Below are 19,609 nucleotides of genomic sequence, written 5' to 3' on the forward strand. Positions count from 1 at the left end.
GTAAAAAGTAAGGAGTTCTAACTTAGCTTTTAAAATAGGCACAGGGGGGTCACCACAGGGAGCCCAACGCGTTTCGTCACAGCTGACTTCTTCAAGCTTCTTCAGCTGTGACGAAACGCGTTGGGCTCCCTGTGGTGACCCCCCTGTGCCTATTTTAAAAGCTAAGTTAGAACTCCTTACTTTTTACTAAGACATTTGCATTCTTAAGATTTTACTAGTAGTTTTATGTTTTAAACCTACTTTTATGTGAGTAATAAACTTGTTTATATCATTATATAGTTTTTTGGCTTTTAAATCAATCTTTTAACAATTGCATTTTAAATCACACCAGTCGCCGGTACCCTTATTCCCCCATTTTTTAAATTTTCCCAGCAGTCCTGTACCAGTACTGCATTCTTAAGGGTTGGCAGACACCTTGTAGTAAGGTTGCGTGTGTTTTTTAATAAATTTTAGCATTTTTTATTCACTTTATACTGAGAACCCACCTCACAAGTGGCGCTGTGTCAATTCCCTTTTCTACACTTATATAAGGAAGTTCAAGTTCAAAATAGAATCGCTCAGGGCGGTTATTGCAAGCCTGGAAGAGGGGGATATTATGGTGTCACTGGACATCATGGATGCTTACCTACATGTCCCCATTTACCCACCTCACCAGGAGTACCTCAAGGTTGTGGTATAGTACTGCCATTACCAATTCCAGACGTTGCCGTTTGGTCTGTCCACGGCACCCAGGGTGTGTTCCAAGGTAATGGCCAAAATGATGATACTCCTTCGAAAGAAGGGAGTTAAAATTATCCCGTACTTGGACGATCTCCTTATAAAGGCGAGGTCCAAGGAGCGTCGTTGATCGGAGTAGCACTATCTCAGGAAGTGCTACAACAGCACGGCTGGATTCTGAATATCCCAAAGTCGCAGCTGGTTCCTACGACGCGTCTGCTGATATTGGGCATGTTTCTGGACACAGAACAGTAGAAGGTGTTTCTCCCTGAGGAGAAAGCCAAGGAGTTGTCATCTCTGGTCAGAGACCTCCTGCAACCAAAACAGGTGTCGGTGCATCATTGCACGCGAATCCTGGAAAAGATGGTAGCTTCTTTCGAAGCAATTCCCTTCGGCAGGTTCCATGCAAGGAATTTTCAGTGGGACCTGTTAGACAAGTGAGGATCGCATCTTCAGATGCATCGGCTGATCACCCTGTCCCCGAGGGCCAGGGTGTCTCTGCTGTGGTGGCTGCAGAGTGCTCATCTTCTCGAGGGCCGCAGATTCGGCATTCAGGACTTGGTCCTGGTGACCACGGATGCAAGCCTCCGAGGTTGGGGGGCAGTCACTCAGGGAAGAAACTTCCAAGGACAATGGTCGAGTCAGGAGACTTCCCTACACATAAATATTCTGGACCTAAGGGCCATTTACAATGCCCTAAGGCAAGCAGAACCCCTGCTTCAAAACCAGCCGGGGCTGATTCAGTCAGACAACATCACGGCTGTCGCCCATGTAAACCGACAAGGCGGCACAAGAAGCAGGATGGCGTTGGCAGAAGCCACAAGGATTCTCCGATGGGCGGAGTATCACGTGCTAACACTGTCAGCAGTGTTCATTCCGGGTGTGGAAAACTAGGAAGCAGACTTCCTCAGCAGGCACGACCTCGACCCGGTAGAGTGGGGACTTCATCCAGAAGTCTTCACGCAGATTGTGAACCGCTGGGAACGGCCACAGGTGGACATGATGGCGTCCCGCCTCAACAAACAGCTAAAAAAGTATTGCGCCAGGTCAAGAGACCCTCAGGCGATAGCTGTGGACGCACTAGTGACACCGTGGGTGTACCAGTCGGTTTATGTGTTCCCTCCTCTTCCTCTCATACCCAAGGTACTGAGGATAGTAAGTAAGAGATGAGTAAGAACTATACTCGTAGTTCCGGATTGGCCAAGAAGAACTTGGTACCCAGAACTACAAGAAATGATCTCGGAGGACCCATGGCCTCTGTCTCTCAGACAGGACCTGTTACTGCAGGGGCCCTGTCTGTTCCAAGACTTACCGCGGCTGCGTTTGAAGGCTTGGCGGTTGAACGCCGGATCCTAACGGAAAAGGGCGTTCCAGATGAAGTGATTCCTACGCTGTTAAAGGCTAGGAAAGACGCTGCCTGAAGTTCAGACGTTGTTAAGGGAGTGCTGCATATTCAGCCCCCTTTTTGTGCCTCCAGTGGCACCTTGGGATCTCAACGTAGTGTTGGATTTCCTAAAATCACATTGTTTTGAGCCACTTCAGAACGTGGAGTTGAAGTATCTCACGTGGAAAGTGGTCATATATATATTTAGCCTTGGCTTCGGCTAGGCGTGTGTCAGAATTGGCGGCTTTGTCGTGTGAAAGCCCTTATCTGATCTTCCATAGGGACAGGGCAGAATTGAGGATTCGTCCCCAATTTCTCCCTAAGGTGGTATCAGCGTTTCATTGAACCAACCTATTGTGGTGCCTGCGGCTACTCGGGACTTGGAGGCCTCCAAGTTGCTGGATGTAGTCCGGGCCCTGAAAATCTATGTTTCCAGGACGGCTGGAGTCAGAAATACTGATTTGCTGTTTATCCTGCATGCACCCAACAAGCTGGGTGCTCCTGCTTCTAAGCAGACTATTGCTCGCTGGATCTGTAGCACGATTCACCTTGCACATTCTGCGGCTGGACTGCTGCATCCTAAATCAGTAAAAGCCCATTCCACGAGGAAGGGGGCTCTTCTTGGGCGGCTGCCCAAGGGGTCTCGGCATTACAACTTTGCCGAGCTGCTACCTGGTCGGGTTCAAACACGTTTGCAAATTTCTACAAGTTTGATAACCTGGCTGAGGAGGACCTTGAGTTTGCTCATGCGGTGCTGCAGAGTCATCCGCACTCTCCCGCCCGTTTGGGAGCTTTGGTATAATCCCCATGGTCCTTACGGAGTACCCAGCATCCACTAGGACGTCAGAGAAAATAAGAATTTACTCACCGGTAATTCTATTTCTCGTAGTCCGTAGTGGATGCTGGGAGCCCGTCCCAAGTGCGGATTTTCTGCAATACTTGTATATAGTTATTGCATAACTAAAGGGTTATTGTTATGAGCCATCTGTTCAGTGAGGCTCAGTTGTTATTCATACTGTTAATAACTGGGTATAGTTATCACGAGTTGTACGGTGTGATTGGTGTGGCTGGTATGAGTCTTACCCTGGATTCAAATTGCCTTTCCTTGTAATGTCAGCTCTTCCGGGCACAGTTTCCCTAACTGAGGTCTGGAGGAGGGGCATAGAGGGAGGAGCCAGTGCACACCAGATAGTACCTAATCTTTCTTTTAGAGTGCCCAGTCTCCTGCGGAGCCCGTCTATTCCCCATGGTCCTTACGGAGTACCCAGCATCCACTACGGACTACGAGAAATAGAATTACCGGTGAGTAAATTCTTATTTTCTGGGTGGTAACTGAGCGTTTTCCGGGAGTGTGCTAAAAAACGCAGGCGTGTCAGGTAAAAACGCAGGCATGCCTGAGGAAACGGGGGAGTGGCTGGCCGAACGCATAGCGTGTTGTGACGTCAAAGCAGGAGCTAAACTGACTGAAGTGATCGCAAGGTAGGAGTAGGTTTCGAGCGGCTCAGAAACTGCATGAAAATTTTTACGAGCAGTTCTGCTAACCTTTCGTTCGCACTTCTGCTAAGCTAAGATACACTCCCAGAGGGCGGCGGCTTAGCGTTTGCACTGCTGCTAAAATAAGAATTTACTCACCGGTAATTCTATTTCTCGTAGTCCGTAGTGGATGCTGGGAACTCCGTAAGGACCATGGGGATAGCGGGCTCCGAAGGAGGCTGGGCACTCTAGAAAGATTTATGACTACCTGGTGTGCACTGGCTCCTCCCACTATGACCCTCCTCCAAGCCTCAGTTAGGACACCGTGCCCGGACGAGCAGACATAATAAGGAAGGATTTAGAATCCCGGGTAAGACTCTTACCAGCCACACCAATCACACCGTACAACTCGTGATACTATATCCAGTTTGACAGTATGAAAACAACTGAGCCTCTCAACAGATGGCTCAACAATAACCCTTTAGTTAACAATAACTATTTACAAGTATTGCAGACAATCCGCACTTGGGATGGGCGCCCAGCATCCACTACGGACTACGAGAAATAGAATTACCGGTGAGTAAATTCTTATTTTCTCTAATGTCCTAGTGGATGCTGGGAACTCCGTAAGGACCATGGGGATTATACCAAAGCTCCCAAACGGGCGGGAGAGTGCGGATGACTCTGTAGCACCGAATGAGAGAACTCCAGGTCCTCCTCAGCCAGGGTATCAAATTTGTAGAATTTTGCAAACGTATTTGCCCCTGACCAAGTAGCTGCTCGGCAAAGTTGTAAAGCCGAGACCCCTCGGGCAGCCGCCCAAGATGAGCCCACCTTCCCTTGTGGAATGGGCCTTTACAGAATTTGGCTGTGGTATGCCTGCCACAGAATGTGCAAGCTGAATTGTACTACAAATCCAGCGAGCAATAGACTGCTTAGAAGCAGGAGCACCCAGCTTGTTGGGTGCATACAGGATAAACAGCGAGTCAGATTTTCTGACTCCAGCCGTCCTGGAAACATATATTTTCAGGGCCCTGACAACGTCTAGCAACTTGGAGTCCTCCAATTCACTAGTAGCCGCCGGCACCACAATAGGCTGGTTCAGGTGAAACGCTGACACCACCTTAGGGAGAAATTGGGGACGAGTCCTCAACTCTGCCCTATCCATATGGAAAATCAGATAAGGGCTTTTACATGATAAAGCCGCCAATTCTGACACTCGCCTGGCTGAAGCCAAGGCTAATAACATGACCACTTTCCACGTGAGATATTTCAGATCCACGGTTTTTAGTGGCTCAAACCAATGTGATTTTAAGAAACTCAACATCACGTTGAGATCCCAAGGTGCCACTGGAGGCACAAACGGGGGCTGAATATGCAGCACTCCTTTTACAAAAGTCTGAACTTCAGGTACTGAAGCTAGTTCTTTTTGAAAGAAAATCGACAGAGCCGAGATCTGTACTTTAATGGAGCCTAGTTTTAGGCCCATATCCACTCCTGCTTGCAGGAAATGCAGAATTCGACCTAGTTGAAATTCCTCTGTTGGGGCCTTATTGGCCTCGCACCATGCAACATATTTTCGCCATATGCGGTGATAATGCGTTGCCGTAACATCTTTCCTGGCCTTAATAAGCGTAGGAATGACTTCTTCCGGAATACCCTTTTCCTTTAGGATCCGGTGTTCAACCGCCATGCCGTCAAACGCAGCCGCGGTAAGTCTTGGAACAGACAGGGCCCCTGCTGTATCAGGTCCTGTCTGAGCGGTAGAGGCCACGGGTCCTCTGAGAGCATCTCTTGAAGTTCCGGGTACCACGCTCGTCTTGGCCAATCCGGAACCACGAGAATTGTGTTTACTCCTCGCTTTCTTATTATTCTCAATACCTTTGGAATGAGAGGCAGAGGAGGGAACACATAAACCGACTGGTACACCCACGGTGTCACTAGAGCGTCCACAGCTATCGCCTGAGGGTCCCTTGACCTGGCGCAATATCTTTTTAACTTTTTGTTGAGACGGGACGCCATCATGTCCACCTGTGGCTTTTCCCAACGGTTTACCAGCATCTGGAAGACTTCTGGGTGAAGTCCCCACTCCCCCGTGTGGAGGTCATGTCTGCTGAGTGTCAAAGTCAGAAAAATATCACGATGCACACTGCCATATTTGCACCTCATATGAGTCCCTGCTGCGCATGCGTGCGCTCTCCCGTGCGTGCGCATACTCGCTGTTGCGGGCACCCGCAGGCGCACGGTATGCGCATTTACGGTAGAGATTGTATGCGTCTAGCGGGCGACTCTTTCGTTACATATTTTCACCATATAATGTATTTTGTAGATTATGGTCCCTTTGATAGAATCTGAAAGTTTGGTTAATATAGCGTGTTCATGGACAGAGAAATCCCTCTTTGTTTGATACGAAGGGTCAGACAGGAGTAATACAGTGGTGTTTAGTATCCATCGGAAGAGTATTTAATTAGCAATATTCCGGTGTTGGTTTGAAGCGAATTAATCGCTCGTGCGAATAGTTATGGACATAAGAAGTTTATGTCCATTTACTATTATTTGCACTTACTTATCCATGCGGCGGGAAACCTAGTTTCCCACCCACCTGAGCAGTTGGAAATCGTCACAGCCCACCTGTATGAATCAACCTATGACCTTTTGTTATAATGCGAGGAGGAATTCCTGTGTCCAATGAACAATGAGATTGTAGGGACCATTGAATTGTATTGTGTGTGGGGCATAAATAGACAAGCCGATCACATCCAGCTCACTATTCAACGGTTCTCATTGCTGAAAATCGGGAGCTGGATGTCCAGAGGCGCATGCGATCGTTCCCCTTTGTGCGTAAGTTTTCTCCGCAATCATATTGTCTTTCTTGTTATTATGGGCCATATCTCTCTCTCTCTCTCTCTTCTCCTCTTTCTCTCATTTTCCCTTAAACGTAATAGTATTATATTGTATTTACTGTGTAGTTACCTGGTTAGTTAGTCTATGTTATATTGTAGTGTATGACTTGTATTGTATTAATTCTTTTGCAAGTATAACATTCATAATATATATATAAGGCGTTGGACCCTAAGCCCAGGTATCTGTGTATTTCTTATAGAGTTAAGTATTCACAGAGCGTCGGTGACGCTCAAACAGCTTTTAAGTTAATAAGGTTACACTGTGTTGCATCTACACCCTATCTCTTCACTAAGGTTTTACTGCATATTACATTGTTTATGGTTTAGATATAAAGGTTTAACATTGTGAGCGTCTGCGCCGCTGGTGATCTCCTCGTGGTCCCGAGCGTCCGCTACGCTATAGCGAACCATTACGTTAGTCGGCAGCCAATAGCGTGCCTGCCTGTGATCTCTTGGCCGTGAGCGAACGTGACGCTTGAGCGTCTCGACCACGGCTAAGCGATTGTTACGCAACGTGCGTACCCTTACGGTACTCCATACGTCAATAGCGTATAGTGTTCTTAGGCCTCTTGAAGGGTTTTATATAAGATAAATATTTAGCTTTATCAATTGGCGGCTCATCCTGTCCTTCACATATCTCTGCTAGGTAATTTCAGCAGACATTATCCATCAGCAAAGGGCGGGAGATCATATTCTTCGCAGTGCTGACGGGATAAGCGTCTGCTTCGCTTAGTAAAGGGTGCTGAAGGAATCCGGAACCGGAGGTAAGAACAAAACGCTAGTGTCTTTTAAAACTGTTTATTTCTGTCTTGCGTACGCACGCACGCACATATCTGCATTTCTTTTTCATTCGTGTATTTTCATATATCACTCTCCTGTTTGCCATTTTATAATTGATAAAACGTGCTAAGAGAGATTTGTCGCTATTTCATAGTTAAAGTGTAAATGTAATATATAAAGAGATAAAGTGTAAAGCCCACACGCAACTCTACCTAAGGTATAAGGAGAGATTGGTGTGTTGCACGGTAGACGATCGAGAATCATCTACATTGATAAACGTGTTAGTTGTGTTACGGTGGATATTTGCTTTGCGTACACGTGTCTCTAACAAAGGGTGAGACTCGCGTACGCAACTCAAAGGCCGACGCACGCAGCGTAAATTACGCAACGGAGCATCTGGGTACGCCCACGTAACTCAAGCCACACGATAGTGTTGATTTTCAACAGGCGATAAATAGCGCAACAGGCGATAAATAGCGCAATAGGCGGTAAGTAGCGCAAGTCTATTTTAGTGTCCGAAATTTAGATTAACAGATCCTTCTCCAAATTCACAACACATCTGGTCTAAAGAAAATTTCTGCGCAGAAATAGAAATAGAAACAAAAGTGTACATGTGGTGAGTGAGTGTTTTGTATATATAAGTTTATACAATTTTCCAGGTTGAACCACAAGAAGTCGAGTTCTCGCAGAGGTACATGCATGTAAGTGTCGTACATGGTGGCGAGGGAGGCATCCTTTGTTAAATATAAAATTTGAGCAGTAGAGTATAGTAGACCAGGAGGTCATACTACAGACCAGGAGGTCCAGGTACAGCAGACTAAGAAGTCTGCCATAAATAAGAGAAAAGGGCACAACCCAGGGGGTTGGTGCAAAACCCATATAGGCCAATAAAGCTCTGGCTGAAGGAATTCGCAGCCGAAATTTTCGATTCCACTGGTCGCTCAGCACATAAGATTAGTTGCTTATGTGCTGAACGAATGTACCGCACGTAATTGTGTACATTAGTTAATCTGACCAGTACCATTTGTGTACGAACCCGGTCATAAAACTATTTGTACACTCTGATGTGATTTGTGTAATTTTTTATTTTCTGAAGGGAAGTTCGCTGGTCACTCAGGAATTGTCCAACAACCAATAGTTACTGGAAAGAGTAAGTGTTCTGCGGATATCCCTCGCATGTTCCAGTGAATAGAGGTTCATAGGGGCCCTGGGTCGAGTACGCCAGCGCTAAGGCAGTGTGTAGGTCGTATTGGTCGGCGTGGGCGAGTGAGTGGGGTACTCGGTAAACCGCCACCGTCAGCCTATCGTGAACATTTTGGTTTTTGTAAGGGTTCGCTGAAGACCCTGATTGAAGGTCAGAGGTGGTGAAAGCAACGCCTGCAAGTTATGGGGGCCAATTGTTCAGGAAGGGGGCGATCAACCTCGGTTCGGGTTGATTCAGTAAACCGACCAGTCGGGTCGGCAAGGTACGTAATGTGTGAAAAATATGGTTCACATACAGAAGTTTTATGTGATGAATGGGAGAGAATGACAGTGCATGACGGGGAGAAATTCCCAAGAGTAGGTAGCTTTAGCCCAGAAGTGTTGCAAAATTTAAGGAGGAGGATATGTCTCATTAAATCAACAAAGAGACGAATCCAACATTATGATTATTTGCAGTTATGGCAACAGGAGGGTGAAATACAGAGAGGATTGGCTCTGGCGGCAGGATCTAATCCTATCAAGAAATTGATAGCGACGGCCCCGCCGCCACCATACATATCAGGAGAGAAATTGGTTGCGGAGAATGACGCATTAGGGTGTAACAAACAAACACTTAGCAACTGTGTAAATGTTAATAAGTTAACAAATGCAAGTATTAACCCGTGCAAGTTGTACCCTGTTTTGAACTTTCCCCAGGAGTGTGATCAAGAGGACGAATCGGCAACAATATCGGCGCTCTCTCTAGCAGCCACCATAGCAGAGACAACAGTAGGCACGGCTCCACCCACGAGATTAGTAACAAAAGCCCCTAGCGGAGGGATAGGTGAGGTCGTATCTACAGGTAAGTACGGCACCATACACTACGCTGAAACCATTTCACCACAGGCTGTAGAACCTACACAGAGTGATGTTAGTAGACTTAATCCTGTTAGGGTAATAGCAGTGCCAAATGGGAAAACTGACACGACAGGAATCACACCTGTTAGGAACATTGCCATGTACAGTCCATTTTCCCGAATGGAATTAAGAACCATTGTGTCTGAATTCCCTGATCCTAGGAAAGACTTAGTTGCTAGCCAGAAATACATCAGAGACCTAGGGAACACTTTAGAGCCCAATAACAAAGACTGGCAGGTATTGCTGAGGGCATGTTTACCCTCCAATGTCGACGCAGCTCAATTTTTAACTGACTGTGGACTGGATCAGGATGTACCTCTTACAGATGTGTACAACAAAGATAACGTAAAAAGAATAAGTTTACAGTTAAAGGAGTATTTCCCAGCGGTAGTTAAGTGGAACAAGATTTTCTCCATTAAACAGAAAGAGTCAGAAACTGCTGCAGAATATTTTCACAGGGCATTATTAGAAATGGCAAAATACACAGTTATAGAGGACATTAAAACAAACATAAACCATCGAGAAGTAGCTGTATCTGTACTGATGGATGGTTTAAAAGAGACACTAAAGACAAGGGTACAGACCACACAACCATGTTGGCGAGGTCTGTCGGTGGCTACTTTGAGAGAGGCTGCTATTGATCACGACCGGAATATCACCAGACACAGGGAACAACAAGGTGATAAATTAATGGCCGTAAGTATACAGGCCCTGACCACAAGGCAGCCTTTGTATAAATCGCCAAACCCTGTGGGTAAGTCAAATGTGGTAACTTGTTTTTCTTGTCATAGACAGGGACACATGGCACGAGACTGTAGAGTGAAAAATTCACAAAACTCATATCAACCCCCTAGACAACGACACGACACACGACATTGGGAGCAGGGTCCGCAGAAACGGAGTTATGAGCCACATGCAGGGGAAACAAAAAGATACCCCCCGAACAGAGACTGGCAAACCTCTGGCAGTTCCCATTTAACCCCTTCACAAGTAGTTGCTGCCAGCGGGACTCAGGGAGGTCACCATACCCAATAGGGGTGTGGCCATACCTGTAATCTGCAGCCAGTAAAATTGATTGCAAGTCTTGGGAGTGAACCTGAAATTGCAATTAATGTAGCTGGTAAATCATTAAACTTTCTTGTAGATACAGGGGCGGCCAAATCAGTGATCAATTCGACAGTGGGCATGAGAACCACTGGTAAGACAATTCCAGCCATGGGAGTAACGGGAGTAGTCCAGCACTACCCTGTTAGCAAACCAGCCGAGATTACAATAGGGCCTTTACATACCAAGCATTCCTTTTTGCTGGCTGCATCGGCACCGACTAATCTCCTGGGAAGAGACTTATTGTGTAAAATGGGGTGCGTCATTTATTGTACTCCTGAAGGTGTATTCTTGGACATACCCGAGAATCACGCTCAGGAAGTGCGAGACATGTTAGACTCCCCATCAAAATTAATGTCACATACCATTATGACAAATAGGACTCCATCCCAAGTAGAAGAAATGACATCCCAGATACCAGAGTCACTTTGGACTAAAGACGGACAAGACACTGGATTGATGGCAAACGTAGCTCCGGTAGTTGTGCAAGTAAAAGATGGTAGGATAGCTCCAAAAATCCCACAGTACCCTCTGAAGCCAGAGGTGGAGTTAGGAGTTTACCCAGTAATAGAGCGCTTGCTACAACAGGGCATTCTGGTAAGAACGTCCAGCACTGCCAATAGTCCCATCTTCCCTGTTAAAAAGAGTGGGGGGAGGGGTTACCGGCTAGTGCAGGATCTAAGGGGGATTAACAAAATAGTTGAGAGTCAGTTCCCCGTAGTACCAAATCCAGCTGTCATCCTTATGCAAATCCCTCCCACTGCGAAATTTTTCACTGTTATTGACCTCTGCTCCGCTTTCTTTTCGGTACCTCTGCACCCTGACAGCCAATATTTGTTTGCATTCACATACAGAGGAGTCCAATACACATGGACTCGATTACCACAAGGTTTCATAGACAGTCCAAGTATATTTTCCCAGGCTTTGCATGATTGTTTACAGTCTTTCCAACCAGAGAGTGGATCGGTATTAATACAGTACGTGGATGATCTACTACTGTGTTCTGATTCATTGGAAGCATCCCTGAAGGATACGAAACAGCTCCTGTTTCATCTTTCAGACACAGGACACAAGGTTTCCAAAGACAAGTTACAATTATGCCAAACTAAGGTAAAATATTTGGGACACTGTCTAACACAAGGACTGAGACACCTGACCGCTGATAGAATTCAAGCAATTAGAGACATGACTCTGCCACAAACCCAGCAACAGATCAGAACATTTTTAGGAATGTGTGGGTATTGCCGTAACTGGATCCCAGGGTTTTCCATTCTAGCGTTACCTTTGCAGGAGATGGTTTCCTCAAACAAACCTGATCGGGTTTCGCATACAGACGAGTCCGAGATGGCATTTGAGAGACTTAAACAGTGCCTAACGCAGGCGCCAGCATTAGGTATGCCAGACTATGGGAAACCCTTTGAGCTGTACGGAACAGAAAGTGCTGGTTGCGCGGCAGGCGTCTTAACCCAAAAGCACGGTGATGCCAGCAGGCCAGTAGCATACTACAGCGCTCAGCTAGATACGGTAGCGCGATCCCTCCCCACATGCTTGCGAAGCGTTGCTGCGATAGCATTGCTAGTAACGAAAAGCGAAGATGTAGTGCTAGGTCACAACCTCACAATTCATACACCACATGCAGTGTCAGCCTTGCTAAATTCTGCCCAAACCAGGCACGTCTCATCAGCGCGGTTTACAAGATGGGAATTGGCACTAATGGCCCCCGTAAACATCACCATAAGGAGATGCAGTGCATTAAATCCTGCAACATATCTCCCAGGTGTGCCTGGACAGGCACAAAGGGTGGAGGATGAGAGTGGTGGGGAAGGAGAATTTAATACAAAGGAGGACACACATGATTGTATGGAATATTTTACCCAAAATTTTACCGCAAGGCCTGACATCAGTGACAACCCACTGGAAGATGTAGATCTAACTTTCTACATGGACGGTAGTTGTCACAGACAGTCAGACTCGGGAGACTTGTGTACTGGATACGCAGTCGTAGATGACCAAGGCACCATAGAAGCAGAACCGCTAGGCCCACCTCACTCAGCCCAGGTTGCTGAACTGGTCGCCCTAACCAGAGCATGTGAATTGGCTAAGGGCAAATCAGCCAATATCTACACCGATTCTAGATACGCATTCGGGGTAGTCCATGATTTCGGAGCCCTATGGCGCCTCAGAAATTTCATGACGGCAGCTGGTACACCGGTAGCGCATGCAGCTCACATCAAAAGGCTTCTAACAGCGATACAGGAACCCGACAGAGTGGCTGTTATCAAGTGTAAAGCACACACATATAGCCAAGACCCAGTATCACTTGGTAACAGCCGAGCAGACGAAGCTGCTAAGTTAGCAGCTGGTACCCCCAGACAGACAGACACCACACAGCTGATGGTATTTAATACCATCAACACACAGAAGCTGTGTGAGATGCAAAATTTGTGTTCCACACAGGAAAAGGCAGTCTGGAAGGCGAAGGGATATGGCCAGGAGTCCTCAGGACTCTGGACGGATGGACAAGGTAAACCGGTGGCCCCCAGAGCATATCTTCCATGTTTAGCTGAGGCAGCTCACGGGCTGACTCATCTGGGCAAGGAAGGAATGTGCAAGTTGGTAAGAGCATATTGGTGCGCCCCAGGATTTTCATCTCATGCAAGTAAGAGAGCAATGTCATGCCTTACATGCTTGAGAAAGAATATCGGAAAGGCAATACCAACAGAACCATCTCATATCCCACCTACAGGCGGCCCTTTTCAGGTAATACAGATTGACTTTATTCAATTACCCCCTTGTCGAAATTTGAAATATGTACTTGTTTGTATAGATGTGTTCTCAAGTTGGGTCGAAGCATTTCCTGCGGCCACAAATACCGCCATGTTTACTGCTAAGAAAATTGTGCAGGAATTTGTATGTATATATGGTATCCCTAGAATAATTGAAAGTGACAGGGGTACCCATTTTACAGGTGATGTCTTTCAAGGAATGTGTAAGTTGATGGGAATTGATAGCAAGCTGCACACTCCATACCGTCCACAGGCGAGTGCGAAGGTAGAAAGAGTGAACAGCACTATTAAAAATAAACTGAGCAAAGTTATGGCAGAGACAGGATTGACATGGCCAGAAGCTTTACCCATTGTACTGTACAGCATCAGAACCACTCCCAGGTCCCCTCTTAATCTGTCTCCCTTTGAAATCTTGTTTGGTCGACAACCGCATGTTATGATTAACCCTCAGGATGATTTGAAGTGTAACAATGAAGTGACTGTAAAGTACCTGGTTAATATGAGTAAACAGCTAAGGAATCAAAATGATAATTTGAAGTTGGTGATTCCTGATTTACCAGATAGTAATTGCCATGACATTGAACCTGGGGATTATGTAATGATACGGAATTTTCTACGCTCAGGTTGCCTTATTGACAGATGGGAAGGACCATACCAAGTCTTATTGACTAGCACTACAGCATTGAAAGTTGCCGAGAGAGAGACTTGGGTTCATTCGTCCCATTGTAAGAAGGTTGCTGACCCAGAGAGGTCCCGTGATAAGGAACAGACGGTAGAGGAAGTTGTATCACTGGAGTGTCTGTTCCAGGAGGACTGAGGCGGCACCTGAGCATTAAGAATCACAAGATCAAAAGCAGTTGTCGATTCCCTGTTCCCTTTTATTGTTTTTCTCCACTTCCCATCCCCTTTCCCTCAAATTATCTTTTTCCCCCTTCTCATTCTTCTTCGTTTCCTCCTATAAGATGGACTTGCCCCAAGAGACTGTGATCCGGATTTTCCTGTTGACCATGATGTTGACCAGAGCAGTCTGTTCCGGCGAGAGTACCATGGAGGTCGAGAGAGGTTCTGGAATGGGTTCTGATGACAGAGATGGAGGCATGGTTTCCCAAGAACAACATAATCAACAAGCAAAGGCGAGTATCAGAAAACGATCCGATAGCATTGACCATAGAAGGAATTGTGAAGGATTGTTAGCTGAAGAAAACTGTATCTGTAGGCTCTGTGACAACGTAGTTGAGGATGGGTGCATCAAGAAATGCCAATCCAGTTTTAATATCCACATGGACCGGCATCCCTTGAGTGACTATCACTCCTTAGTGGGTAGTGTGTTAAATCAAACAGATTGTTGGGTATGCTCTCAAGTACCTCAAGGTCATAGCAAATCAGGACTAGTACCATTTCCTTTAACGATAGGGGAGGTACTTGAGCTAAGTGGTGGGAGGCCGGTGGACAGGAGGTTTAATATCTCCAGTCCTCCTAGTCTGAAGCTCCACCAATATCATGTGGATAGATCCCTAATATGTTTTAACATTTCCAATCCCCGAAAGCCGGGAAATTGGGAAGTGTCATGGAGTAACCAAACCATGACCTTTTCATATAGAGCAGATAGAATGCCTACAGATACAGAGCTTATACGCCACATAGCCAGTAGAGGAAAATCTTTCCGATATAGGTATACCCTAGGAAGTAGGATTACGAGAGTTGGAGAGGTATCACCAGGATACTGTGCACATATCGTACAAACTGGTACGTGTACTAGACAGATGGGAGAATTAGGGTTAGGAGATTTCACATGGAAGATGTGTAATATGGTTATGTCCTACTCCGTCCCATATGTTCTCCCCGATGATGCATATTTCATATGCGGGAGGAAGGCGTATAAGTGGCTTGCCCCAAACTCTGAAGGATTGTGTTATATTGGAAAAGTACCGCCAGAAGTAATGACTGTATCACATGCCAAAATGAAAGATATACACCGTGTTGCCCAAGCTCCTTATACTCACACCCATTACGAGCACGTAGTTAAACGGCACCTGATAGAAAGAACAGAGCATCCGGCCTCTGACATGATCCATGAATCCACCGGGATTCAGGTTCTAATCGCGTTAGATTTCACTCGCACCGCCAGAGGAGTGTTGAATTATAAATACATATCTGCGCTCGCAAATTTGTTAGACAATATCACGGAAATGTATGATGACACGTTTAGGTATACTGGAAGAGAGCTTCAAGCTTATAAAACAGAACTGGTTCAGCATAGAATGGTTCTTAATTATCTCACAGCAGTAACAGGTGGATATTGTGTCACACTGGCAACACAGTACGGCGTGAAATGTTGCACATATATTACAAATAGTACCGAGGACCCGGTCGAGGTCATAGACCAAAAGATGGACGATATTCTCCAATTGAAGTGGGAATTTCGCAGGAGACACAATCTCACCCTTGCTGCTGTGAGTAATGAGCTGACTGGTTGGGTGTCATGGTTGAACCCGCGAAATTGGTTCTCTGGTTTAGGAGAATGGGCTCAAGGAGTCATAATGAATGTAGGGAAGTTTCTCCTATGTATCTTAGGTGTTATCATAACGATTGGCTTGATATTTAGATGCGGTCAGGCTTTAACGAAGTGTAAACGAAGTACTAGGGTGATGAGTTTAAGGAGTGAGGAAATTGTAATTCCAATGGATTTGATTTATGACCCAACTGTAGAAACAATGATGTGATGAAAATGCGATTTCTACGGTCCGTTTCTTTCACCTGTTTTTCTGGTTTCTCCAAGGTAAAAAGACCCACTTTTGACGAGGAATTTGATGATCCTGTATACAGACAACTGATGGATTAAAGAAGAAGTTTTGACAACCTTATACACAGAGATTTGATGAACTTTGCCATAGACCCCCAGTTTCCCTAGAAATTTTAAAATTACGCTAGCCCAACACTTTTGTAAGTCTATGGACATTGACAAAGCTTTTTGCCCACACGCCTTTTGGCAAAAGCACAAAGAAGACTGCATTCAACAGACACCGAACAAGATTTCAACCGACAAATGTTCATTAACCTGACATAGAATACCACTGCATTTAACGTAATTATGTCTTTCCTTCATCTCTACAACCTTCAGGTAATTACACACATAGTCGATAGGGAATACAGGCACAGATATCAGCAATCACATATTCCCCCATTCATGTATCATCAACTAAAATGTGCTCCCCATTTTGTTACAACCACAGCCGAAAAGAGCTCGGTAAAGTTTGACAGCCCATCCACAGACCCGTACCACGGGATAAGAAGGAATTCAAATGTATACTTCGCAATACCTCGAAGCTTGATTTAAAACACGTACGGCACGATGATACATGACCCCCAAGCACGGATTCATACACACATGCTTCTGCTATCTCACTAGGTCATACCCTTTTCCTACCTTCTCCTCTCCTCCCCTACCCAACCATGGAAATGTATTAACCCCTGACATATATTTTTCTCGTTTTGAAATGTTTTAGGAAGTGGCAGTTATTGTTGACTGCCAAAGGGTGGACTGTCAAAGTCAGAAAAATATCACGATGCACACTGCCATATTTGCACCTCATATGAGTCCCTGCTGCGCATGCGTGCGCTCTCCCGTGCGTGCGCATACTCGCTGTTGCGGGCACCCGCAGGCGCACGGTATGCGCATTTACGGTAGAGATTGTATGCGTCTAGCGGGCGACTCTTTCGTTACATATTTTCACCATATAATGTATTTTGTAGATTATGGTCCCTTTGATAGAATCTGAAAGTTTGGTTAATATAGCGTGTTCATGGACAGAGAAATCCCTCTTTGTTTGATACGAAGGGTCAGACAGGAGTAATACAGTGGTGTTTTGTATCCATCGGAAGAGTATTTAATTAGCAATATTCCGGTGTTGGTTTGAAGCGAATTAATCGCTCGTGCGAATAGTTATGGACATAAGAAGTTTATGTCCATTTACTATTATTTGCACTTACTTATCCATGCGGCGGGAAACCTAGTTTCCCACCCACCTGAGCAGTTGGAAATCGTCACAGCCCACCTGTATGAATCAACCTATGACCTTTTGTTATAATGCGAGGAGGAATTCCTGTGTCCAATGAACAATGAGATTGTAGGGACCATTGAATTGTATTGTGTGTGGGGCATAAATAGACAAGCCGATCACATCCAGCTCACTCTTCAACGGTTCTCATTGCTGAAAATCGGGAGCTGGATGTCCAGAGGCGCATGCGATCGTTCCCCTTTGTGCGTAAGTTTTCTCCGCAATCATATTGTCTTTCTTGTTATTATGGGCCATATCTCTCTCTCTCTCTCTTCTCCTCTTTCTCTCATTTTCCCTTAAACGTAATAGTATTATATTGTATTTACTGTGTAGTTACCTGGTTAGTTAGTCTATGTTATATTGTAGTGTATGACTTGTATTGTATTAATTCTTTTGCAAGTATAACATTCATAATATATATATAAGGCGTTGGACCCTAAGCCCAGGTATCTGTGTATTTCTTATAGAGTTAAGTATTCACAGAGCGTCGGTGACGCTCAAACAGCTTTTAAGTTAATAAGGTTACACTGTGTTGCATCTACACCCTATCTCTTCACTAAGGTTTTACTGCATATTACATTGTTTATGGTTTAGATATAAAGGTTTAACATTGTGAGCGTCTGCGCCGCTGGTGATCTCCTCGTGGTCCCGAGCGTCCGCTACGCTATAGCGAACCATTACGTTAGTCGGCAGCCAATAGCGTGCCTGCCTGTGATCTCTTGGCCGTGAGCGAACGTGACGCTTGAGCGTCTCGACCACGGCTAAGCGATTGTTACGCAACGTGCGTACCCTTACGGTACTCCATACGTCAATAGCGTATAGTGTTCTTAGGCCTCTTGAAGGGTTTTATATAAGATAAATATTTAGCTTTATCATGAGGAAGTCTGCTTCCCAGTTGTCCACTCCCGGAATGAACACTGCTGACAGTGCTAGTACATGATTCTCCGCCCATCGGAGAATTTTTGTGGCTTCTGCCATCGCCATCCTGCTTCTTGTGCCGCCCTGTCGATTTACATGGGCGACTGCCGTGATGTTGTCTGACTGGATCAGCACCGGCTGGTGTAGGAGCAGGGATTTTGCTTGACTTAGGGCATTGTAGATGGCCCTTAGTTCCAGAATATTTATGTGAAGGGAAGTCTCCTGACTCGACCATAGTCCTTGGAAGTTTCTTCCCTGTGTGACTGCCCCCCAGCCTCGAAGGCTGGCATCCGTGGTCACCAGGACCCAGTCCTGTATGCCGAACCTGCGGCCCTCTAGAAGATGGGCACTCTGCAGCCACCACAGTAGAGACACCCTGGTTCTTGGAGACAGGGTTATTAAGCGATGCATCTGAAGATGCGATCCGGACCACTGGTCCAACAGGTCCCACTGAAAGATTCTGGCATGGAACCTGCCGAAGGGAATTGCTTCGTAAGAAGCCACCATCTTTCCCAGGACCCGCGTGCAGCGATGCACTGATACCTGTTTTGGTTTCAGGAGGTCTCTGACTAGAGATGACAACTCCCTGGCTTTCTCCTCCGGGAGAAACACTTTTCTCTGGACTGTATCCAGAATCATACCCAGGAACAGTAGCCGTGTCGTCGGAACCAGCTGTGACTTTGGGATATTCAGAATCCAGCCGTGCTGGTGCAGCATTTCCTGAGATAGTGCTACTCCCACCAACAACTGTTCCTTGTACCTCGCTTTTATTAGGAGATCGTCCAAGTACGGGATAATTAAAACTCCCTTTCTTCGAAGGAGTATCATCATTTCCGCCATAACCTTGGTAAATACCCTCGGTGCCGTGGACAGTCCAAACGGCAGCGTCTGGAATTGGTAATGGCAATCCTGTACCACAAATCTGAGGTACTCCTGGTGAGGATGGTAAATGGGGACATGCAAGTAAGCATCCTTGATGTCCAGGGATACCATGTAATCCCCCTCGTCCAGGCTTGCAATAACCGCCCTGAGCGATTCCATCTTGAACTTGAATTTCTTTATGTATGTGTTCAAGGATTTCAAATTTAGAATGGGTCTCACCGAACCGTCCGGTTTCGGTACCACAAATAGTGTGGAATAATAACCCCGGCCTTGTTGAAGTAGGGGTACCTTGATTATCACCTGCTGGGAATACAGCTTGTGAATTGCCGTTAGCACCGCCTCCCTGTCTGAGGGAGCAATCGGCAAGGCAGATTTTAGGAACCGGTGGGGTGGGGACGCCTCGAATTCCAGCTTGTACCCCTGAGATACTATTTGCAGGATCCAGGGATCCACCTGTGAGCGAACCCACTGATCGCTGAAATTTTTGAGGCGACCCCCCACCGT

The sequence above is a fragment of the Pseudophryne corroboree genome, chromosome 1, assembly GCF_028390025.1.
Source record: "Pseudophryne corroboree isolate aPseCor3 chromosome 1, aPseCor3.hap2, whole genome shotgun sequence".
NCBI lineage: Eukaryota > Metazoa > Chordata > Amphibia > Anura > Myobatrachidae > Pseudophryne > Pseudophryne corroboree.